At 49.3% G+C, this 24858-nt stretch overlaps 1 protein-coding gene and 1 long non-coding RNA gene across 3 annotated transcripts in view; one reads left to right on the top strand and one right to left on the bottom strand.

The window, feature by feature from the left end:
* LOC109394021 (uncharacterized) overlaps nt 1–13793 on the bottom strand; it is a 31886-nt gene extending 18093 nt beyond the window's left edge. Inside the window, exon 1 of the long non-coding RNA XR_002126373.1 lies at nt 13448–13793. This is a non-coding gene — a long non-coding RNA (uncharacterized LOC109394021). The remainder of the gene's footprint in view (nt 1–13447) is intronic.
* PRKN (parkin RBR E3 ubiquitin protein ligase) overlaps nt 1–24858 on the top strand; it is a 187572-nt gene that overhangs the window by 129854 nt on the left and 32860 nt on the right. The gene's annotated exons all lie outside the window — the stretch shown is intronic.

Here is a 24858-nt window from a genome sequence, read left to right as displayed (position 1 = left end):
GCATCCCTAACTTAGCATATGCCTGTGATTAAGCTGGGAATTTACTGCTACTTCCTTAAATACTTCTAGACAAAGAAACTCCCATAATCTCCCTCCACAAGACAGTCCAACTTTCCAGAGCATTTTTAGCAAGGACGCTCTTCCCAGCTCTTCACAATTGTCTCTTCAAAATCCAGATGGAGGACACCTTCATATCACCCACGCCCTCCCAGCTACTCCTGAATAAGCACAATTCATTCCTAGATCCTTTAGTTCCTCCGATGCTGTGGGTTATTCTGGGTGGATTGGTTGGAATCCTCTCCAAGTCCTCCACTCCCCGTTTGGTGCGGGATGTGGCTGCAGGACTATAATTACTCTCTAGGGGAAGTTAGTGGTATCCTCCGTGCGGTCTTCCAGTCTTCACACTATCTTTGGGATTTCTCAGTGACCATCTCTGGCTTGTGCTTATCTAGTCTGTAGACTTAAAAAAAAACCCAAAAACTTAATAAAAACTGTGCTCATTCAACTGATGAATTGTGATTCATTCAGCACTACCTGTGTGCCAGGTACTTTCCTAGTCAATAGATACCCAATAATGAAACCCACACAGAGTCCCTGCCCTCTTACGGACCAATGGTGGCGACAGATGACATCCCCCGAGGGAACAAACAGGGTGCAGTGACAGAGACTGGTGGGCAGTGGGGACGTGGGAGGGGCCTGCTCTAGCGAAGAGTGCTCAGACAAAGAGGCTGCTTGACACTGAGACCAGCAAACTTTATGAATCCCAGGCTGGAGTTGACAAGGAATCTGTCTACAAACGTTTTGCTTGTCATTGGCCCCAAATCAGGAATTTTAAGACGTGCTTTGTCTTCCACATTCCAAAGCTCAACAAACACAGACCATCCCCCATTCAAATAGGTGTTCTTCATGCACAGATAAGCATACAGGGCTTTCCACACAAGATGCAGAGGGTTACGGCACATAGCTGAATGGCTGTCCCCGCCTCGCAGTAGTCACACGTAAGCTGAGTTATGCAGCATCTAGCGAGTGTTATCCTGACACCCTCAACATGGAAAGCAAGGAGGAGCCTGGTGACAGCCCTGCAGACACTGGACGAGAAAAATGGACTCTGATGTCCCACTGTTCATTTAGGAGCCACTTTTTCTTAGATGAGGACGACAAAGCAAACCCATGCAAGGGTGTCATAAATTAAAGATGCTGATACCCGCAAACCCGGCGCCGTTGTCAGGTCCTTTCTGAGAGAGCCGCGGCTGCTGACGGATCAAGGCCTCCCGCTGTCAGTGCACCCCTCACTTAATACGATATGAGATGGGAGTGGATTTATGGGAAATATAAGTGTGTTCTAAAAGCCACAAATAAAATGTCTGAATGCATGCCCAGCTTGGCTCCTAGTTTGGTCCACATGCTGTGAGTGATGTGGCGGATGGTGTCTGCTGCACGAGAAGGGGGCTGTCGTGGGCGTCGCGGCCTCTGCCGTCGTCCCGACTTATTTATGGACATCTCGAATGCAAGGCCAGTGCATGGCTGCTTATCTGGAAACTGCCAGCCTGGAAGTAGTTTCAGAAATATAAGTCATTTACCTCCTGGACCTTTTTATCCCCCTCCCCCTTCTTCCTTCTTTCTCCTTCCTTCTTTTTTTTTCTCTTATATGTCTTCCTTTTCCATAATGCTTTCAATATGGAGAAAAGGCGAATACTAAAGAAGCAACAAAATGGAGTATAAACACAGAGAGTCTGCACAAGCATACAGGCAGTCGTCAAGGAACGAGAGGAGATGGCGCAAGCTAATGCTCCTGGGATTTTGTTTTTGTTTTCTCTGTTTTTTGGTTTCGGCGGTGGCTGCTTTGCCTTCAGCTGGTTCCTTTCCCGTGGCTCCTTCATACAGAGGCCGGCGAAACCGCGAGTCTTGCCTTCAGAGACACTAGTCGCTATCCTGGGGTGATGACTTGGTCGCTGCCTGCCGCGTCTGAGCGGGCTCTGCACTGGTTTCTCCCCGCCCAGCACGCCAAACAATTAGGGCGCTCGCATTGACTAGACTGAAGACAGGGAAACTGAGGCAAACCAACGCCTGTGGTCTGGCCAAACACAGGAGGAGATGGAAAAACGGAATTCCAGGCGTTCGAAGTCTGGAAGTTGAGGCTGAGGAGTCCCAGGGCCTGGGCTCACAGGAGCTAGATCCCAGCAAGTGCCAGAAGCGTCGCTAAATGCCCCCTACTGTCAGCTGTGGGAGCCGAGCCTGGGCACCGTTGGAAGCTGCTGACCACTGACCCCTGTCCCTCTCCACACACTGGGGACAGGGCACTTGCTTCACACCCATTATGATTTATCCATTTGATTTTAAAAGTCGTGTTTTTAGAACGTGTCAAGCCTTTTACATGCCGGGCACTGTGCTGGGAACTTTCCTACATGCAGGACCCCCACCCCTGTAGTAGCCCTCTCCCCATTTGACGGTGGAGCCTGTTGAATCAGCTGGTGAGCACTCGGCTGGGGGCGCTGCGGGCTGAGTGGGGGAGCCAGAGCTGGAACTCGGGTCCACTTTTTCAGCAGTTTACTCTTTCTGACACACCACAGAATCAAATACTTTTCCTTACGGAAGCCAGCGGTAAGGTCATCCAGGTGGTGGTTAGGACCTTGGGTTCTGAGGCAAAATCATCTGGCTCAGTCCTGTGTCACTCGCTCCCCACCAGTGTGGCAGGGACATCACTGTCCCCTGTGGGCCCCTATTTCCTCGTGTGTAAAATGGGCATTTAAGAGGGGGGCTAAGTGAGATATGTATGCAAAGCATGTAGCAGCCTGTCCAGTACGTAATGCTCGGTAAAGGATCACTATTGCTCGTCTCATTACATATATATTTACTTATTGAACAGTTAGTACGTGAATACATAATTCTGTATCCTTGATGTAGGTGATATGCTTGCAGGTAACATATTTTTAGAGTTTCTTTAATGTTTCATTTGGAACTATCTATGAATTTTGGGGGTGTTTCTATGGAGGCAGCCGTAAGTATCATTTTCCCATTTATGTGGAAATGCTAGAAAGCTCCACTGCCCGTCCCTGGAAATGCCAGTTTCCTTTATAAGCAAAATCACCCACTGAATGTTTACAGGGTCAGGCAGTGAGCGTGGAGGTCCACGCGTGGTGCACAAGGAATCCTTACAGCCGTGCTAAAGCTCTAGAAGCAAATGCTACGTGGGAGGCCAGAGAAAGCGTGAACTGTTGTTCACACTTCAGCTTTGATTTGGAGACACCTGTGAAAGAAAATAATCCTTTCCTAGTACTTGCTGGTTATTTTATTTCCAGAAAACATGCTTGTTATTTTAGCCCAGGCAGTGGCCTTGGCTTTCGGTTGCTTTCTGATAAGTGAACAGTGGCACCTACTGGTTGAGGGTGGTAACATTTACTCCCTAAGAAAAGCCACCGCTCTCACCTGACGGTGTACGATCCCCAAAACAATGCCGAATGTTTTCATTGTAGGGTGCGAAGAGCCAGCAGCGGAATTTAAAAGCAAAAGTCAAACCATGTAGAGGCAGATCCATGAATACAGACAAACTCACTTTCTGGTATGAAGATTGCTCTTTTCTCCTCCAAAATTGTTGTGTTTTTTTCCCCATAAAAATAAGCTTGTCAGAGCTGATCCAAGTGATTAGTTCAAGTGCCAAGTAAAAATGTTTGGCTTCAGTCACCTGTTTTTCTTCCCCACATTGATTAAACAGATTGGCAGAGACTTCTCCAAACACACTATTTGCCTCTAGCTCATTACATATTAATATTTCTAAAGTAAATTTCCCCTTTCTGTAATGCTGTTGTTTAAATATTTTTACTGATATGCAGTGATGCCTTTTCAAGATGGCATTATCACCATGATCGGCAAAACCTGCCGTCCACCCTGGAAGTTTCCTTTAGAGTAAGCAAGCCGGGAGAGGATCACAGCTGGTATAGGAGAGTCGCGCTGTGACACCATGCTGGGTGCCACTGAGCCTGTGGAGTAGAAAAAGAATGGCCCAGGGACTCAGACCTGCCTGGGTCCCAACCCTGTGGTTCCGCGGTGTCACTGACCCCAGGTGAAAAGCAGGCCCAGGGCTGGCTTTGGGTGGGAGGTAGGTCCGTCTCTATTCCCAGCACAGACGTGTCTGGGGGCTCGTACTTAGGGAATTGCTGGACGTCGGTGATTTACAAAAGCCGTCATTCCCATTCAGTTTGTACCCGGAGGTTAGCACCCAGTGGGGCAGCAGAGAGGGTGGCCAACAGCCCGATGTCCCACAGCTCGCGAAAACTTGTTTAGCCTGAGTGTCATCTGTAGAACCTCCTCTGGCTTGCAGGTTCATTAAAGATGATTGCAGGAAACAACAGATCCGTCACCCAGAACACATGAGCTCCTGTTCACCTTGCTCCTTTTTCTCAGGATTGTGCGGAAAGGGAGTTTACACGCTCTGGGTCAAATGGAAGCAGTGACGTATGGTCCCAAAGTCATTAGATGGCTGGTACAGCCTCCAGGAACCAGCCACCTAAGCGTGGATACACAGGAACGTTCTAGCCTCGCCCCAGACCGGCGCCTGGAAAGGGAGCAATGGGCTGTCCGCTCCCCAGGCTCGCTCACGGTGAGCCGGCATCGCCACCCCTCGCCCGGCCTCCTGACTCCATCGCCCACTCTTCACTCTTTCCTCAGCCTCCCTCGTCCTCTTCCTGGGAGAGCCCGTCCCAAAGCCGTAGCTACTTCCCCTGCAGGATGGCTTCCAGCACCAAATCTGGTGTCCTGGCCTGTCTCCAAGGCCTAATCCTGCGTGTTCAGCTCCTGCTGGTCATCTAGGTCAGGACGGCTTCAAACAAGGAAAGCCCCCGGTCAGACAGGAGGGATGGGCGGCGGCTGGGCATGACACTGTCAGCAGCCAGAGAAGTCACATTAAAAAAAAAAGGAAAAAAAAATGGTCCAGGCCCTTACCCAAATTACCTTGGTATTTCCTAGGCAGAGGGGAGGAACTCAGCGTCTCCAAGACTTGTTGAGAAGCCATTTGTCTCTTTCTGGTCAGAGGCATAGGACATTCTCCCCTGCTTATATTGATGAGGTGAAGAACTGATAGAAGTACATAGTTTTTCCTATCTCGTCTCCCATGAGGCAGCAGTGGGTGGGTAGAGAGGACGGGGCAGGACTAATTCAGAGCGGGCCTCACTGCTGTCAGCCTGGGTTTGCGCTGACTGGCTCGTCACTGGAGTGACTCCGGGTGAGTGTCTAACGGCTCGAGGCCTCATTCACACAGTGACTTGACAAATCTGCATTGGGCGCCACCCGTGATCTAGGTATTTGGGATATGTCAGTGATCCAAGGAAGCAAAGACTCCTTCCCTCGTGAGTTTACATTCTACCAGGGGAGTAACAATTATATTGTTCAGGTGTCAGAGTGGTGCTGGCTAACTCTTTCCGTAAAGGGCCAGAGAGCCAACACTGGAGGCTTCGAAGGCCATTGGTCACTGTTGTGCCACTCAACTCAGCCGCCGGCTGCGGTGTGACAGTGGCCACAGACAAAGCACACACGGGTGGGCGTGGCTGTGTGCCAACAGAATGTTCTAGCGTGGGTTGCTGACACCTGTTAGAGCTTGACGATCACCACAAAAAGAGACATGGTGGCGGAGGCAGGCGGGGCCAGCGGCACCGGGGGGGTTGAGATGGGGAAGGCAGGCTGCAACGTAAAGCAGGGCGGCCGGAGGGAGCCTCGTGGAGAAGGTGCGGTGTGAGCAGAGACACTGGAGCTGAGCACGGGCCAGACAGGGCGGGCAGCTGGACCGGAGACCATGGCATGTCCTTGAGTAGCAGGAGAGTGGTGAGGCTCCAGCAGGCAGTGAGGGGAGAGAGGAGATGGCGAGAGGGTTGGGGAGCATCTGGCTTTCCCTGAAAGACATGAGGAGCCGGGGAGGGTTTGATCAAAAGTGGTGGAACTGAAAAGTCCCATTCCAGCTGCTGTCCGGTCCCGCTAGGCAGGGGCAGGTGGGCTCTGGGAGACGCCGGACTGGCGCAGTCGCCGGGGCAGGACATGAAGTGGCGTGGATCCGAGGGGCAGCAGCACTTCCCCAAGGATCAGATGCGGGGTGTGAGAGATGGAGAGTTTAAACACCTGCAGGCTGCTGAGGTCGCTCATCTGCTGCTGGAGAGAATAGCGGGGCCAGGGGCTCGTCTGAGGGCTCGCTGCGCTAAGTCAGGGACAGGACCGATACAGTGTTTGCAGGGTAGTAGTTGCTCAGTAAACATTGGCATCATCATCATTGTTATTATGGCGCCATCCAGACCTGGATTTGAGTCTAAGCTAAATCGCGTCCTAGCTGTGTGATCTCCAAAAACTCCGTCCTCTCAGTCTCGGTTCCCCGCGCCTGTGAAATGAGTTCGAGGAAAACCTGGGTGTGCCTGCCTCCCCGGATGGTCACTGTGAGGGTTCAGGAAGTTTCCTGGCACCGAGTAGGCCTGACTCACAAGATCACTACTTTTTTGCGTCCTTTCATGTTTTATTGAGTGAGTTCATGAAGCTCTTCCCAAGTGCTTACTCGAGCTACGGAACCGTTCCACCTAAGACCTCAGCCTTGTCGCTGAGCCGTGTGAACGACGCACGCACTCAGTCCGTCGGGCCACGCGTGCCAGGATGTAAGAAACAGGTGACATGGTGACGCAGGCGCCCTGGCTCTGCAGGTTGCAGAGGGCGGGCTCTGCAACCTGCCCTCTGAGGAGCTACCAACTCCGCTTGGGGAGAAGAAAGTCAATCTGGGGAGAAGAAAGTCAATTGCTCATGGGCCTAGCTGCTTTTCAAAATGAGTAATTTCCTGTGAATGATAGGAGTTGGTATTTAAGATGGAAACCCGTTAATTTACAGCCCAAGCATAATATGGTCTCTGGCAAGACTCTCCCCAGGCCCCGGGGCTCCCCCGCTGTCCTGCTCTACAGAGACCTGGGGGGGGGGATGGGGGGGGAACGGCAGCCATAGGCCTCTCCTGCCTTTTGAGCCTTGTGCTTCATCTGGAAAAGATTACCTCACTGGGTAAAAATATGAACAGCTGTGTTCACACTATGGAAAGCAGATCTGCAGGACTGAGGAGAGCACCGTTTCGCGGAAGGATAAAACCCAAGTACCTGACTCTGTCTTTTAGAACAAGTCTTAGCCGAAAAGCCAGAAAAGTTAATAACTACGTAGCTAAACTTCTAAGTAAGATTTTCTATTTGCTTCAAATGAGAGATTGCGGAGCGATTCAGAACGCTGTTTTGCATATCAGGGTGTTGGACTAGAAGCTGTGGGGGCCCCATTCGGGACTGTCTGGGGCAGTGAACGTACTTGAACAGGTGTCCGGTCAATTCCAACAGAATCGGTGACTAGCAGGACTTAGGGCTGAGGTGAAGGACTCGCTGCTTCCTTCCACAACTAGAGCCCTGAACACGGCAGTCCTGGCCTCCCAGCCTCGGGGCGTAGGGGACACCCAGCGTGCCCAGCTCTGACACTTGGAACCCGGTGCTGGAAAGACCCTCCTTGGCTAATTGTACACAGAGATCCAGAGCTTAGCGTTGGGTCTCTCCCCACCCTGGTTTGCAGACACTTAGAAGCAACGCTAACCGTCTGTGCCCCGGAGACATCTGGAGCAGAGAGTGAAGGGGAGTTTTCATTTCCAGCAATTCCCGGCCCTCGCTGTCCTCCAACTTCGTCTCGGAAAATGCTGTGAAGGGGTTCCACGTCCCCTTTCCTTCTCAGCTCCCACTGTCCCCTTTCCCTTCGAGGGCCTTTGTCAGTGGTTCCTACCTCTGCCTCCCCAGACAACTGGAGAGAGAGGAAAGGGAAGGGGGGCTAGGTGACGCCCTGTCAGCCTTCGTGCTGCTCACACCTTCCCGCTCAGGGGAGCTTTGCCTAGTAGTAAAAGCTACATTCTTGAATTGACTTCCTCAGACCCAGGGTGATTCCACAACTCATTTGTCTGCCATCATCCTTGTCCCCGGGAAAGACCACGTGCCTCCCTTCTCAGCCTGCCTAATGGGAAGGCCATGGACAGGAAGCCACTGCCCTTGGTGGCTGACCGGCCACAGGGGGCCCTGGGACCCAGGGCAGCACGTTCTACTGCGGGCTTCCGTTGCCCGGCCCCACTGTCCAAGGGTGCCCCAGCCCCTGGCCTTCTCCCCCAACTCTCAGAGCAACACCCCCAGCTCAGGTTCTGTCCCCACCTGGCCACACCCCTGGGCCTCCTGCACTCAGTCCGTTAACCTGTGTTGATAAGCTGATGAGTTGCTAAAACCACTACCCCTTTTCTATAATAGACACAGTCATCTCGCCTTCTCTGCAGTTTTGCTTTCTGTGGTTTCAGTGACTCACCATCATCCATGGCTCAAACATATCATGTTGAAAATTCCAGAAATAAACAATTCATAAGCTTTACACTGCGAGCCGTTCAGAGGGTGTGAGGAATCGCAGGTTAAGCTCTGTCCCGCCCAGACGGGACCATCCCTTTGCCCAGCGTCACACGGTGTAAGACCCCATTTGTCACTCCGTTATCACATCGACTGTGGGGTGTCACAGGGCTTGGGTTCAAGTCACCCTTATTTTGCTTGATAATGGCCCCTAAGCCATTCACATAACTTTTATTGCAGTCTATTATTGTAACTGTTCTACTTATTATTAGTTACTGTTGTTACTCTCTTGCTGGGCCTAACTTATAAGTAATCCTTTATCATAGGCGCGTATGGATAGGAAAAAACACAGGCTGTGGAAGGTTCGGTGCTATCCACGGCTGCAGGCATCCACTGGGGGTCTTGGAACGTGTCCCCTGCAGATAAGGGGGACTACTGTATATATGAATTTTAAATGGCTTTTTTTCTAGTGGAAGAAGACTCAGGCAGAGAAGGGGCAAAGGGCAGAGGGCAGGGCCCTGGCTGTGGGACAGGACCGCACCTGTGATGGGGAGTCTGGCATGGACTTTCTAGATCACACTGTGGAGGCCACCATCCAGGGGACACAACAGGATTCTGAAAATAAAGGGCAGAGCTGCCCTAACACACAGCCCTCCGCTCCCCAGGTCTCCTCAGTACTTGGCACCCTGTGTGATGTCAGTGTCTGGGAAAGGGAACACAGTTTCCACAGCTGCCTCATTTGTTGCTGCAAGAAGAAAGCCGGCGGAGTGACTCAGATGGTTAAGAGCTCGCTCAAGAGTGTGAGCTCCGAGCAACAGCGGTTCGATTCCCGGCCTGAGCTGAGCAGGCACTGAGCTGCCAACAGGTGGCAGGATGGCTCAGCTTAAAAAAAAGAAGAAAGCTTAACCCTGAGAGAGTCGAGTTCCATAAACAGGAAGCTAAATGGGGGCAGATAATAGTGCGGGTCTTTGATCACCAGTCTATCTCCAGCACAAACCACAGAAACAGACGCATGGTTGATGCTCACTATGACTGTGTTGGATGGATAGAAGGAAGGAAGGAAGGAAGGAAGGAAGGAAGGAAGGAAGGAAGGAAGGAAGGAAGGGCAGGTGGATGGATAGACGGATGGATGGACAGGTGGATGGACAGACAGATGAATGTGCTCCCAGGCCACAAGCTTATGCCACATTAAGCTTTCACAGGCAGCTCTGTATTACCCCTTCGGTCATATCTGTCACCATGGTACCCAGACTCTGACAGAGGGTCTCTGGGGTCTCATCAGCAAAGTAGAGGAAATAAGTCTTGCCTTACAATGAAACTAGAACTTGTAAGTGTCCTGGAAAAATTGCAATGGCTTATGTTGTCGCCTTCAGTATTAATGTATTAACCCGCACAATAAGTTCAGCTAAGGGGAGAGAGTATGCACACTGCTTTCTTTCAAAATGCAAGGAACTGGTCTCAGATGAAGAGGCCCCACCTCTCAGACACCAGATTTGTAAATACAATGAGGCCGTCATCACCACATGACCCTTCCTGTTACTCTCATGTGTGGGGGAGAAGTTGCTTTTTTCTTTTGTTTTGTTCTGTTTTAAGGAATCTCAAATCTTTCTAAGGATTAAACATTCTGTTAGTTCCTCGATTCACGTTCTGTACCTGGTGCTACTGACATCCAGACCCTTCACACGCCATTGTTGTGAGGATAGGTGATGTGTTCCAATGGGACTTCTTCCCATCCCTCACAATTACCAAGTCCCCCTCGCACGTCACCCGCCCTCATGTACAGTGTGCTTCGCCCAGCTCCGTCTGCTTCCTCATTTCCATCCGTATGGCCCCGAGGAGAGCCAGAGAATGGCAGATCGCTAGCTCGCTGGCTGCTGAGCTGGCGGGCTGGGACCCAGGGCTCCTCAGAGCACAGCCCAGGAGCAGGGCCTCGGGCATCCATGAGGGGCGTGCAGGCCGGAGCGCTCACGCTGGCAGCCACTCGCTGTTGGTCCCGGGGACCCCAGTCTCACAGAAAGGCCACATGCAGCTGCTCTTAGCTACAGGGTTCTGTGTGCCTGTAGGAAATGGACACAAAACTGAATGCAGTAGGTGCAAGTGGGGCTTAGAGCAGAAGCAGCACCACTTCCAGTCACAGGCCAGAGGGGACCAGCCCACCTGCTGTATCTAATACAAGGGCTGCCCACTGCCGTTTGGCCTGTGCTACTTACACAAACCCTTGGGGCTGCTGTGCCTCCATGCAAGGACACACACTGCACCCATGCGAGACACTCACTCACCAACTCTCGCACTCGCACACACGGACTCACACACGTACGCACGCACTCACATTCACTCTGACACACACACTCACTGTTATTCTCACACACTCTCACTCGCACAGGCTGACACTCCCACACTCGCCCTCACACACACACACACACCCATGCCCACTGTCACTCACACACACTCACACATACACACACACTGCACGTTCAGCCACCCACTCTCACACACCGTCACACACTCGCACTCCCTCACACACTCACCATCAGATTCCTGGCCCACATGCCTGCCCCAGGCTGCTCGCCCCCCGGGGTTCCCTGCCTGACCTCCCAACCCCCAAGTGCCAAAAGTGCCCTGTCCATCTCTTCAAGGGCAGCGCACTGGACAGGCCGAGCTGCTCACACAGCGGGTCCCCAGCATGCCCAGGCCCCTACGCCACGATCTTTGTCATCCTGGCACAGGAACCTAAAAGAACGTTGGTGTCCAGCTCAGCCCTTTTAGTCATGACACACGTAAGACAGAACTTAATCTTCCTGTTTCAAATACTCCCTGAAATATTTTTCAATTCTGCTTCTGAGCTGAAAAAGCAAGACAGCGTAAACTTTATGAGAACGGATCTGCTACTCAGATTTATATAGATACATACAGCTCTATTGATCCAAGGGAGCTGCAAGAGCCTCGGTAATGAAAAAGAGGGAAACGGCCGTGGACAGCGCGGGGTCCTTTAAGCCGGCCCTGAAGCTCTGGAGCTTGTAGGATCACGGGGATCAGACTGTGAAAGAGAACCAGGTTTGCGACACGTGACTTCAAACAGGGTTTAAGCCCTTATCCCGCAGATTGTTGTTGATTGCGAAACACCACACTGAGGCTGGGGCCTCCTTTCCTTTTTGTAGCGAAGGCCATGTGCGATTCCACGGAACCGTCTGGCAATCTAAAAATATCCAGCAAGCGCACCAGGCTCCTCTGAACTGAGAGTGCTTTCAGTACGAAAGTCACTGTCTGTGCCTTTGGAAAGCCCACCCCCCACCCCCCCAGCAGAAAACCGGGTTCATCCCACGTGAGCGTATTCGTGACTGTCAGCACACTGCATTGTTGCAATCCATTGGTGGCTTATTCATGAAACCCCTCCTCTGGGAGCCATATGGCCATTATAGCCTGGCACGTTAGCGGGCACATAACGGCCTGAGAGCCCGAGGGCCTTTCTGTCCAGGAAGCTGGTAGCGTTGGAGAGGGTGCTAAACTACATCACCACAGTGCTTGAAAAACTGACTTCCCAGCACAGCTCCTGCAGGCCCGCCTTACGCGGGTGGCCTACCACGGGGACAGTGTGTGATGGGCAAGGCCACTCCCTTCTGTGTATGGTTTCTTGAGCCATTTCCTAATATTTTATTTTAATAAAGTGATGGGAAGCAACATCATTGTGAATTATACCCTTGGATTCTTTCTAACACCCATGGATGACTCAAATGACGTTATATGGGACAAAAAATAGTCCTGTAGTCATTTCTGCCAAAAGCATTCACACGACTCTGTCGTCTTCCTCTTGCCCCATCTGTATTCAATGTGCAACCGCACTGTTTGTTGACCTTCTGGCCAGTGGAGGGCATATGTCTCATCAGCCCCCAGGACAGACCCCAGCCCACAGACTCAGCCAAAGTGCCTTTGTTAAATAAAAACTGGAAGGTTCTTCAGTGTTACAAAAGCAATGCATGCTCATCATTAATAATGTCAGAAAAACTGTAAAAAAAAAACAAAAGGAAACAAAAGACAGCAGCCACAATCCCACATAGCTGGAGGTGGGATTTTTGACTCATGGCTGTAGAGCTTTCTGGATACTTTACACACACACACACACACACACACACACACACACACACTTTCTAACAGAAATGGGTTTGTATCCATGTGCTGAGCTGCCAGTTTTCTCCCCTTAATCATACACCACAAACATCTTTGCATTTCTCTAGTGCCATGTTTAATGGTGACCCGACACCCATTCGCGAGGATGTGCCGTGATTTATTTAAATATGTATCTTATATTTATGGTGACAGTTTTCCTGCAGCCTAATTTTCTTGCTACATTCATGACGTTTGTCTAGAAAACAAAATTCCTAGAGGAGGAAGTTCGAGGGTCAAAGCATGTTTTTAAAGCTTTGCCTACAAGCATTTTCCTCAGGTCTAAGAAGCACATTTTTATATATTTTAACATTTCTGAAATCAGGGTAACATTTTAAATCGATGTGGATGTTTACAATAACAGTGTTTTGGTTTTTTTTCTTTTGTCAAGCCGGTATTAAATTAAAGGTGCTTTTTAAGATGAATGTCATCTTAGAATTAAGCCACCCAGTACAGTGAAATCACCTCCCAGAAAGCAGCTGTGCACTGAGGGGTCCCTCCTGCAAGCAGAGTGGGGTAGCCCACTTCCCCAGGCCCCTCCTCTTTTCACCTTTGCCAAATGATAAGCAGTATTATTTCCTGTTCATCAAGTTAGTGCATTTCTATATTTATGAGTCACTAACAATTACCATTAGTGTATTTCTTAGAAATTGTAATACTTTTAGTATGATTTTGACTCCGTAGCATAAAAAATTGTGAAGCCGCATTTATAAAAATACAAAGAAATTTTAATGACAGATATAGCATACTCATTATAGAGGCTTTTATATGAATATACTTTACATTAAATTAAAATAACCTCAATCTTAAAAGTAAATTTCTCTAAAGTTCCATTTTTATTAAAAATGTCAAATGACTCTCAAGCCTTGCTTGACCCACACGCATACCATCCCCAATGCAGTAGGAAGTTTTGTCCTTACCCGAAACACCAGCGCCCAAGCCTCCTTCCTTCATTCTAGCCGCCTTCCCACATGCTTCGGGGATGGAGTAATTGTGCTGGCATCATAATTCCTTGTGTGAAAAATGATTACAGATTTGCAGATTCCAGATTGTGCTGACAGCGTTGAGCATAGTTCGGTGTGCAACACAGATCGACAAAAACAAGTTGTACTTCAATTTCAACGTTGCTCGCCAGTGAATGTGATGAGAATCCATTTTCCTTGAGTGGAATAGAAATGTCTGGGGGATAAAGGAGTTTGGGAATCGCTTACTGAAAGTCGCATTATCGGCACTAGCCTAAAAGGCATTTCCTTTGAGCTAATACTGAGAAGCCACTTTGCTGTGATCTGTAAGGCATTGCACTCAGGGTGCTGCCGCTCCCAATATTACAAAGCGTGACTTAGGTCACAGATCAAAAGAACAGAGTAAGAGGCCCCTATCAAGTCACAGCGATTTAAGCATTAAAAAGGGTTTGTATATACTGAGCTGGCACCTCACTCCGAAAGAACTTGGAATCAACCTACCTTACATTTTTTATGGATTTGAGAAATAGCAAAAATATGCTGATAGAGGCTTCCAGCTCCTTCAAGGAGCATCAAACTGAACTGAGAGAGAGAGAGAGAGAGAGAGAGAGAGAGAGAGGGAATTGGACACTAAGTGGGAAGATTTCATTATAAATGCAAGAATTCTGTCAAATCAAATTGCAGGTATTTGAAAAAAATAAAACGTAGAGGTCGTGAGAGCCATTCCTGTCCACAGACTGTTTACTAGGTTTTCTAGTTAGTGGGTTTATTCCCACTGTGAACCTGTATCAGATATACGTTTATTTTAGATTCTTGACACTAACTTAACATTCTCCTCCAGCAAACTAAAGTGTATTTTCAAAACTGACAGTAGCAAAAATCTACTTTAAAAAAAAAAAAGCCTACTAACTGCCACATTGAAAGCAACAGGTGCAGACTTGCCATCACTCTCCTAATCCCCTGTCACCACTTCCTTAATCGCCCGGCTGTGAAACTAGGAACAGGAGCCTGTTGGGCCGTGAGCCCAGAGGGCCCTTGGTTCCTGTTCCCGTCCCGAGAGCCCCACCAGAAATGCTGGTTATGGAGGCCCACTCCTGAGTAAAGGAACTCCGTGGAATTGCAGCTGCCACAAATAAGTAGCAACTGTAAAAAAAAAAAAAATAAGTATAGGAGCAAATGACAAGCGACAATTAATGGCCTTTTTCCCCAATCCCAGTGTAAATCTTGTCATTGTGTGACAAAGCCTGTTTCACACCATGCAATTTATTCTTGGTCTGTACTGAAGGAAAGGGCTGCAAGATACTCAGGGACATAAATCAGTATCCGGGTTAACAAGTCACAGAGCTGAAGGAGATGGTAAGAAGCAGTTTTATCATTTAGTCAACCTCCCTGCTTTCAATGAGAATAAAAAGTGATAAACCTATGTCAGACCACCCCAATGGGAGAAGAATTAATTCCTTTTTTTTGTTTGTTTGTTTTTGTTTGTTTTTTTAAGAATCCAAAGGAGATTATACTTTTCTGCTGGAACTCCAACCCAGTATTTACGATGTTGGACTCCTATATTTTTTAGAAATACGTTGGCGCTGAGTTGAAAGAGGATGTCAGTTCCTCTGTAGCAATAAAGGGGAAGGTGTGACCATCTGCGTGGTTTCGGTGGCTTACTTGGAATGAGCATGTCACTCCTCAGACACACAGCCTTCCCGTGAAGAACACTTCACTGTGGCTCATGTCGTTGTGCAGGGAGTGAAATACACCAGGATACCTCATCCTGCACAAAAGTCTTTCTGAACACGGAGGCGCAGAAATGTGTTATTGCGGGTAATACACACAGAGGAAAGTCCTAACACATTCTGTTATCCCAATTTTGGATTTTAACTACCTGGAACTTGCCGGTGCCGTCAGGGTCATTGAGACAGGAAGCCACATTCAAGCTCTAGGTGAGCTCACTGATGCTAATAATCTTGGCTCGATTTGCCCTGTTCTCATCTCAATCCGATTTTTCCTTCAATGACTGAAGTGTCACGGGGTTGTGAATTTGGCCGGATGGCTCCCCTGTATGTGAGGATCTCACCCCCGTCAGGGCACTTACGCATTAGAGTGTAACTGTTTGCATAGGCATCTGGTTTTCCTCTTTCCACCTTCCTTGAATAAACCTTAGTCAGCACCTGCTCTGGGCCGAGGGACCACAGAGTGAGCACCACGAAGCTCTTGCCCTCAGGGAGCTTGGGTCTAGAGGGATCATGGGTAGGGAAGCTCACAGTGTAGGTGATGGGGATGAGGACCAGGCAGGTAGAGGGCAGTGAGCAGCTGGAGAACCAGGCTTGGACGGAGGGAGTCTCCCCAGAGTGATTGCCTAGTTGAGAATCAAGGTACCGCCGTTATGTGTTAGCTGGGCCAAGGAGCCTGGGGAGACAGCTCGGGTGTGGCTCTCCGTAGATGAAGCCCCCCAGAGGCCATCCTTCCCTCTGTTCCCCTGTCCTGGCCCAGCACTGCCCAGTGCCACCAGCCTCCCGACAGACAGGTGCTTGTGGAATGAAGGAATGATTGCATTCCAAAGTTGACTGTTTCCCCACGGGATCGTAGCAAAGGTTCCTTGATGAGCTCTTAGCCTCTTGAAAATTTGATTCTAGCCACAGACAAAACATAGGATTTCAAAGAGAAAGGTATTAGATCATTATAATTATCCCTAAAAAATGTTCACTAAATGCTCTTTCTGCTTGGCATAACCCAAGGTGTTGAGGAATTGTTTTAATTACAGAATAATATTATGTCCCAACGTTAGCTAGGCTGCCAGAAGGAAAGGGTGCCTTCCACCACAAAGATGAGAAAGCCAGTGTGTACGGCCTCAGGGCACTAAAGTTGCCTGTCACTGAACCAAGAGGGAGGAAAGGGGCCCCGCAGAGCAAACCCTTCTTGCTCTTCTGTTCATCATTATTTGGCTTCATGAATGGATGTCTCTTGTGCTACAGGACAGAAAGGGGTTGGCTATGAAGCAGCAACCTAGATGACATTTCATTTCACCCCCCTGTGATCTGCCTTATCTGAGCCGCTCCGGGACCCACAGTCCAGGTGCTTGCTCTTTGCTGCCACTTAATTAGCTTGCTTCCTCCTTCCCTAGCAAAGCAATAAAATCAGGAGGCAAAAACCATGGGGGGCGGGGGGAGAGCCTTCTGAGCCTGGTTCTGCTTTGCACGTTAAAAGACACCGCGAGCTGCGCTGCGAGCTGCGTGTGGAGAGAACACTTCCTCAGGGCACCAAAGGCATTTGGCGTCCGTCAGTTCACAGCGCCCCCAGGCGGGCACTCTCTTACCTAACACCGTCTTGGAAAGTCGCCCTGAGGAGGGTGGGGCTGCTGTCAGGACCTCAGAGGGGGTCAGCTCTCTTAAGTGTTGGGCTGTCACAGTGTCTGCAAGTCGGGCACAGATGCCTGTTGGGGAGGATATCGTGGGAGGCGCCCCATCATTATTTAGCAGCCAAGCCATGAATATACTTAAACATAAACAAAAGCGTCACATGCCATGTGCCCACAAGAACTTTGTGTAGTGACGCGCACATGGAAAGCGTTCGAGAAGTTTCTGAGATTTGCTTCCGCCTGTCATTAGCGTGTGCATAACTTCAAGGTTGCAATCCAAGACACGACTCTAACTCCTGTCATTCGCCCCTTAGTGCTGGTCTTAGGGTGACCTTTCCCTGATTCACCAGAGCTACGTAAACTACTGCAGACCGAAGGCCTGTTGCTAAACCACGGGACGAGGGCTCCAGCCTGACCCTACACACCTACCAGCAGGAGTCCTTCCAGACCCCTTGGTTGGCTGCGTCATGAGACAGCGGTCATACCGGGTCAAGCAATTTGCCTCCCATGGGGGGTTTCGGCAGCTTTACATCTACGCGTGTAAGTGCATCTTCTAATGTCACTTACACAAAGGGTCTGCTGCAGACATTAGGAGCGATGTTTGTTCGCAGCAGCGCGGCTCAGCTGTCCACTCCGTGATTAATGGCCTGGGCGCTATCTGTCCTTGGTACAAGATTTGACAAAGGGAGCAGGCAGGTCCCAGAGACACCAGGAAAGTTAGAGATAAGTCAGCTCTGTTTGTTGGCTTTCTTTTAACAAATAACTCAGACTGTGGCAGGAAAATTCTCTCCCTGTAGACAGTCACACCTCATTTGCTTTAATTTGACTGATTTTCTGTATTCTGCACCTCTTCCCTACACCACAGCGCAAAGTGGGCCTTTCAAAGGCTAAAAATAAAGAGCAAACTTTATCAGAAAAAAAGCTGAATTTCTTTCCATTAACCTCTTAATTCCCTGTCTTCTCTATGTCCCTCACCTCATCTTGTTCTACTTATGCCATAGCGGGCACCTAAACTGGCCACCTACCTCATCCAAGTAGCCCTCGGACTCGAGGGCTTCCTGGAACTGCATTGTCCAAGTGGCAGCCGCCAACCATGTGAGGCAGCTGAACGCGGGGACTGTGGCTGGTCCGAACTGAGATGTGATATGAGCGTAAAATACACCCCAGATAGCAAAGAGTTTGGTGGGGAAAAAGGGAAAATAACAACGCTTTTTGTATTGATTACATGTTGAAAGGACTAGTTTGGATCTATTGGTTTAGATAAAATATGAAAATTTACTTCATCTGTTTCTTTTTTACTTTTTTCATGTGGCTCCTAGAACATTTAAAATTACTCCTATGTCTAACAGACAGCTCTGTCTAGACTGTGTCCTTCAGCCAACGGCTTCAAAACCAAAAAGGAAACGGCGGCAGGACCTCACCGGCAGAGCCTACCCCAGCAGGGTTATTAGTGATTCACCCCCACTATCCAAAGTTGATTTTCTGAGTGACCATTTTCTCCCACCACCCTGACTCCCTAACTAGCTGTGCAGCGGGCGCTTGCAGCTTCCAGCTCCTGGGGCACCCAGCCTGGACACCGCAGCCCCTGCTCCTGTCCCCACCACCCGCCCAGAATCCTACAGCCTTCCACAAAGCCACGCCTGCAGCCCCGACCCTCGCTCTAGCTCCAGTCCCCAGCCCGGGCCTGGGAGCCACCCCCTCTGCTTCTCTACGGCACCCCCAGCTCAGTGGTCCAGGGTGAGAGGAGCCATAGTCCCCTGAAGGTCCCCAGCACTCACGCTGTCCAAACGCTGGACTTAACACTATTCGGGGACCTATCATTTGAGCTAAAACTCAACCAGGTGTCCTTGTACCCTCCACTGTTTCCTGGAGACCTAGCCTGACTGCCCAGGCTAGTGGGTGCTCACGCCCTGTGCTCCCCCAAACCTTGTCCGTGACAATTAGTACACAGCTGAATGTAATAAACTCAGGGAGGACAAGAGGAATGCCCGGCGGGCTTACCCTTTGCACTGCCTAGCGTGGCACCTGGCACACAGCACATTCTCAATCAATGCTGGTTGAACGGAGGGAGGGTTGGGGAGGAGGAGGGATGGAAGGGGAGGGGCAAGCTGTGAGCATGAGCCTGGGAATTATATTTTATACATCTCCACATGCCCTCAGGCGCCTGGCACACAGCGTGCGTGCTTAGTGAATTCTGGGTGAATGCACGAGCTTGAGCAGTGCTTCTAAACGGAGGTGTGCGCACGTCGCCTGGGATTGTGTTACATGGAGGTTTCCAATTCAGCACTTCTGGGCTGGGGCCTGAGATCCAGCTTATCTAACACGCTCCCAGGTGATGCCGGTCTGGAGACCAAGTGTTACGTGGCAGGGAACTAGAGGTCAGTGTCGTGACATCAGCTGGTCCTCAGCGTGGCTGGGCGTCCTCAGTGCATGTGTCATCTCCTGATTGACAAGGATTACGCCAGGCCTCCTCCATCCTTAGGTCCCCTCTTGTCCTTGACTCTGGAAGATTAACAGCTGGTATCGTGCTGATCCGGCGTCACCTCCTCAGACAGCCTTCTCATCAGCACACGGCTCTCTTAGCAGTTTACCTTCTCACAAGCCAGAAAACCCAGCCCTCCTGTTGCACCCTAATCCTTTGAGAGTGTTGGGGTTTCCTGAGCCCTCACTTGCTCCGGGCCTCTCCTCCCACCCCTTCCCGCTCTCCTAACATCTTCATTCTCTCTTTTCATTTCCTGTTTTCAAACCACTTGAGATCCCTTTGTCATGACACCTTCTCCATTCCACCATCCCCGTGACCTCAGCTTCTGCACTTGGCTAATTGCTGCATCGTTGTCACGAAAGAACTCCCCCGGCTGAATGCCGTGATCTTGCTCCTGCTTTTCCTGGCCGACCTCCCCATGGCTGTGACCCTGCGCTACCCTCGCGCCTCAGAAGTGTAGCCTTTTCTAGCTACTGCTGCTCTTCCATTCTACCAAGGTTTCCCTATGTGACAGCTGCTCTGCTGGGCCCTGGCAATACAAATAGGATGGAGGTGGCCTGCGCCCTCAGGGGGCTTCCCATCTAGTGAGTGAATGGATAGTATTGGGTCGTCGGGAAAGTCATGGCTCAGTTTTGCATTGAAAAACATAGAAAACTACGTCATGACTTTCCCGACGACCCAATATAATAATACATTGGCATAGGTCTGTAGGATCAAGACAGGCATGAGTACCGCGGGGGACTCAGGAGAGATCCTTAACAAGCTGGGAGGTGGAAGATCTGCTTCTGGAAGAATCTGAGGTCTGCGCTGCGCTCACAGATGACCAGGGTTTCTCTGAGTGAAGGAATCAGGAGAAGAGGAAGGGGCAGCGTCCATGGGGATGGAAAGGTGAGGTCATGCAGGTGAGCAGGGCCTGCCCAGGAAGCTGCCAGGGGCTCCCTCCAGCCCTGTCCCCTAGTTTTGCCCCCTCAAGTTAACTCTTTGAGTTTCTGCCCTTTGGTCCCAGTATTCTTTTTCTCTAGTAGTTCCACAATAAGCACGTTGGAATTTGAGTTGCCTTAAATTTGAAGTGACTGCAAACTATCCAAATGAAAATATGCAGCAGGCAGCACCCAGCTGAGGAGGGAAGCCTGGAAAGGGGGGAGAGAGGTTGACTTCTTAGCAGAGAGGCGACGGGTAGACCTGATGTTAGCACCAGGGCCTGAGGAGGGAGCGGAATGCAAAGGGCAGGAAAGCAAATGCCCTTTCCGCCAACTCAGCCCGCCCGATCCTTCTCTCTGGCTTTCTGCAGACCTGCAATCTGCAGACAGTTCAGCACATGATTGCGGACTGTAGGAGTCTGTTCTCCAGCTCCGTCGTTTTCCATAGACGTCGCCTCTCCAGCTGAGTCACAAGTTCCTTGAGCTGGACACCTGGCATGCGGCAGACAGAGCACCTACCCTGCTCCAGACACCGGATCTTAAGGAAACGAAGATGAATGAGACACAAATTCTGTCCATGTAGGAGAGGAGAACAGCGAGAATCGCCTTATAGAGGGAGACAAACATTTTGATGGCAGTGTGTATAAGCAGAGACCATGCTGACGAGAGAAATGCGCTGTCCTGCATGGCTGTGGCTGTGTGGGGAGGGGCAGGAACAGGTTTGATCCCAAAGCACCTATGAGATGGCTCAGTGCACAATAAATGTTGGACGGAGAACTTGGTCATTGACAAGCTGCAAAACCTCCAAGCGCAAGAGTCCCTAGGATGTGCTGGCAGGGGTGCTGCCAACATGCTTGGCCCCTTTCCAGAGCTGACCCTGCCCCTGGGCTGCCTGGGTTGGGCTCAGGTGTTTAAGGGGAACCATTCAGCCTCCCCTGCTGTGTGAGGGAGCAGACGGATGCCCGCAGGCACATGGGACAAATTGGGCTCTGACCGCCATATGGCTTGGATTTCACATTTTGACTGGCATAGTGTAATCATTTTTACAGAGCCTAGTGCCTTGCTACAGATTGTAAACGATAAGGTCACAAGGATTGGAGACCAGTTAAAAATTATAGAAGACATATGCCATGCATTTTACTAATGAATGGCCATATTGAAGCATGTTCACTAATTAATGGCAATATTCGAATGGGCCCACTAATGAATGGCAATATTTGAAAGTGCTGTTGAATGTGATACTCTGTGACCAGTGCCCCATTTCTGGAAGGAGCCAAATGTTCCATCAGGTCAGGAGAATGCTGATCTGAAAGCAAAACGCAGCCAGCCTTGCAAGATGTGAACGGGAATTCTCAGTTACATGCAGCAATTCACCCTCCAAGAAGTCTGTTGAGATGAACGTGGATGGTACACGCTTCCTCATCCAATCACAAGAGTCCCAGCTGGTGGCCCACCTTAGCCTTTGGAGAAAAAGGACGTCATGAAGGTGGGGACCGTCACCACAGGAATGATCCTTTACAATGGTTACAACCGAGAGAGAGAGCATGAGACAGACAGCGGGGAGATCAGGAAGAGAGGGTCACTGCCATTAGTCACACCTGTCACGGCCCTTCAGGGTCCCCGGCCTGTTGCTGTCCCAGGTGATTTCTGGTGAGCCTCTTCTGCTTAAAGTTGTGGCCCAGGACACAACCATGAGCAGCTGAACCCATCTCCTATTTCCTTCTCTCTCACATGGACCTCCAATTTGCTGGCAATCAGTTGTTGAAAGCCATGGAGTTAAAAGTCACGTAAAGTCCTTTTCCAGCAAAGAGGCTGAACTCAGGCCAGTACAAACAAGGAGACGCCAGGCTGCAGGCGCCTTGTCACAGAGCCCAGGCAGGAGGAACAGGGAAATGACAGTTGGGGGTGACCACAGGCCACTCCTGACGCTGCATCAGCCATAATGCACAGGACTCAGAAGCGACCTGGAGTAGTTTCTTTGGCCAGGGACATGTCTGTGATGTAGATCAAGGAGGTGGTAGCAAAAGCACTGTGATTTCTTTGAGATTCTCTCCATGCCAGAGTGTGACAAAAGCCATCACTGGTAACGCAGTGTGGTGGGGAATGGAGGGGAGGAGAGGGGACAGGCCTTTCCACGCCTTGCTGCTGGGCAGGGGACTAGCGCTTCCTCCACTGGGAGCAGGCTCACAAAAGTGATCAACGTTTAAACTCCGTCTGCCATCTGACCCAGCTATTTCACTTCTAGAAAAGCATCCTACAGATTACCTTTCACATGTGCAAAGTGACCCGTGGAGCCGGACATTTGCCGCAGCTCTTTTTGCAAGGGCAAAATATCGGAAAGGAGCTAAGTGCTCCTCCGTAGGGGGCTGGTGCAGTGCATTGAGGGACTTCCAGCCACTGGAAGACTGTGCAGCTGTTTAGGATGCGTGGGGCCGCTCAGCACGCTCTGTACAGAGCCCTCCGTAAATGCACTCAATGAAAGCAGGGATACATAATGCGATCTTTTATATACCATTTTTGTCATATATATATATATATATATATACATATATATATATTCATTCTCGAATGCATAAAGATTTCCAGAGACATGCGAACAGGTGGCAGTGATCCCCTCTGGGGAGCTTTGCAGCTGCCTGAGGAGAAAGGAGGACTTATTTTTCCCAAGGCCTTTCACACCTTTTGAATTTGTGCTGTGTGCCTGTACTCTCCACTCCAAAAATGCATCAACTATGTTTTTTAAATCCATGACTATGTGAATTACAGCTCAGTAAAGCTGTTAAAGAAAAGGAAAAATAAGTGGCCAGGGACATTTTTAAGTTTATGGTAACTCTGGCATCTTGAAGTAGGAAATCAGCTTAAATATCTTTGTCTGTAATGATAGCGCGGACAGCTACGCTCCCTGCAGTGCCGTCACCAGAGCCCCACCTCACCACCTGGAGCACTGATTAGGCGCCTCTCGTGATTGGAGGTTCTGAGGTCAGCCCTGTTGAAAGGGAACTGGTGTCTCCCTAGTGTAAGCTCATCTTCTCTAACAGGTCCCTGGTTTGGGGACAGATGGTAACGAAGTTTTACGCTAGATGGTCCTCACAGTGGGTGCCTAAATTAAGACTCTGCGCAACCAAAAGATCGAATGGGTACATACGAGTGTTTGATGAGATAGATGGTGGTATGGAAAAAGGGGATTTTCAGAGTTCTTTGAAGAGCTCCCGTTAAATGGAAATCAAAGCGAGGAAAGTAAAGGCCTTTTCATGATAGCAAACCTAAAACCAAAATAATTTGGGGGATTGAGGGCGGGATCGATATCACAGTATTTTGTGGGAATCTTGATGGCACTGTGTAGCTGTCCCCAAGGATTAGTTTAGCATTTGAAAAATACAAAGGAATTCAGCTACTAAGCTCTGTTCAGCCTCCTTAAAATGATTTATTTTCAGCCATTTGGAGATTGCGTGTAAAAGATTGTCTTAGTCTGTTTGCATTTAAAGCATGGCACAGTTTAAGATTGCTTCTCACCATGAGATTCTGTGATTTTAAGATGTTGTGCACTTGAAAGAAAATAACCTGACTTTCTTCTCCTCGAAATTGTGTTTTAGTGCATTATAATCTAACACCATTTCTATTCTGTGGCACTGTCTTGTCAGAACGAGTTTTGCATATACCAGCGGCCGCCCCGTGGGGAGCCACGCTCTTTTGACTACTATTTTTAACACACTGAGGTTAGATCTTGTATGTCACTGCTGCCATCTTCTGGAAAGTCGCACGCCTAAAAGAAAACTATTTCATCTATATTCCCAAAGGAGCACAAATATGTGCTTGATGCTTTCGATGCTCCCCTTGAGTGTCGTCGGGGTCCTGAGATGCTATTTGATTCTCTCTTGTTCTTTTAACACAGAACTTCAGAGCTGTGGAAGAAAAATAAATGCCACATAATAAAATGCTTTTAACATAGATGCCATCATGACAGAAAACAGGCACAAAGAAATGTGGGCTTTCATATAGAGATCATTCAACTTTAAGGATCAAACCCTTATTTAGAGGGTCATTACTTGTAGGTACCAACTGGCTCTCAACTTTATTGATCAGCGGCCACTGGAATGTTCTGATTGCATTGGAAGCTGTTCATTTGATTCCTTTTCATTTTCCAAAGACAATATGTGCATACATCTCTTTTTTAATGTCTCCATTCTGACTATATGGGAAATCAAACACAAACATCAATCAAGTGACTTCTCTACTGACATGATATTGAGTGATAAATGTGATGGGCAACTCATACAGCTGTTTGACAGGACTTGCTTGTCCAAGGAGATTGACAGGGAGGATACCTCAGCAAGTGTGTGAGCAAAGTGAAGCCAGCATCCAGTTCTAAGCAGCAGTTCTGGGAGCTGACAAGCGTGGTGCTCCCAAAAAGGTGCTCAGTTTCGATCAGAACTTTCCCATGACAATAGCTATTATCAGTGAACTGGGAATTGCATTAACTAGCAAGGTGCTTTACTATTACCTTACTTTTCTATAAAGTAACTCTATTAAAAAAACCATTCATTGTGTTTTCTATTGCCAGAAACTGTGTGAAATATTTATTATTGTATTATTTATTCTTTACAGATGAAAAAAA

This window comes from Hipposideros armiger, unplaced genomic scaffold (genome assembly GCF_001890085.2).
Source record: "Hipposideros armiger isolate ML-2016 unplaced genomic scaffold, ASM189008v1 scaffold_404, whole genome shotgun sequence".
In the NCBI taxonomy this organism is placed as follows: Eukaryota; Metazoa; Chordata; class Mammalia; order Chiroptera; family Hipposideridae; genus Hipposideros; species Hipposideros armiger.
This window is presented reverse-complemented; position numbering and strand designations above follow the sequence as displayed.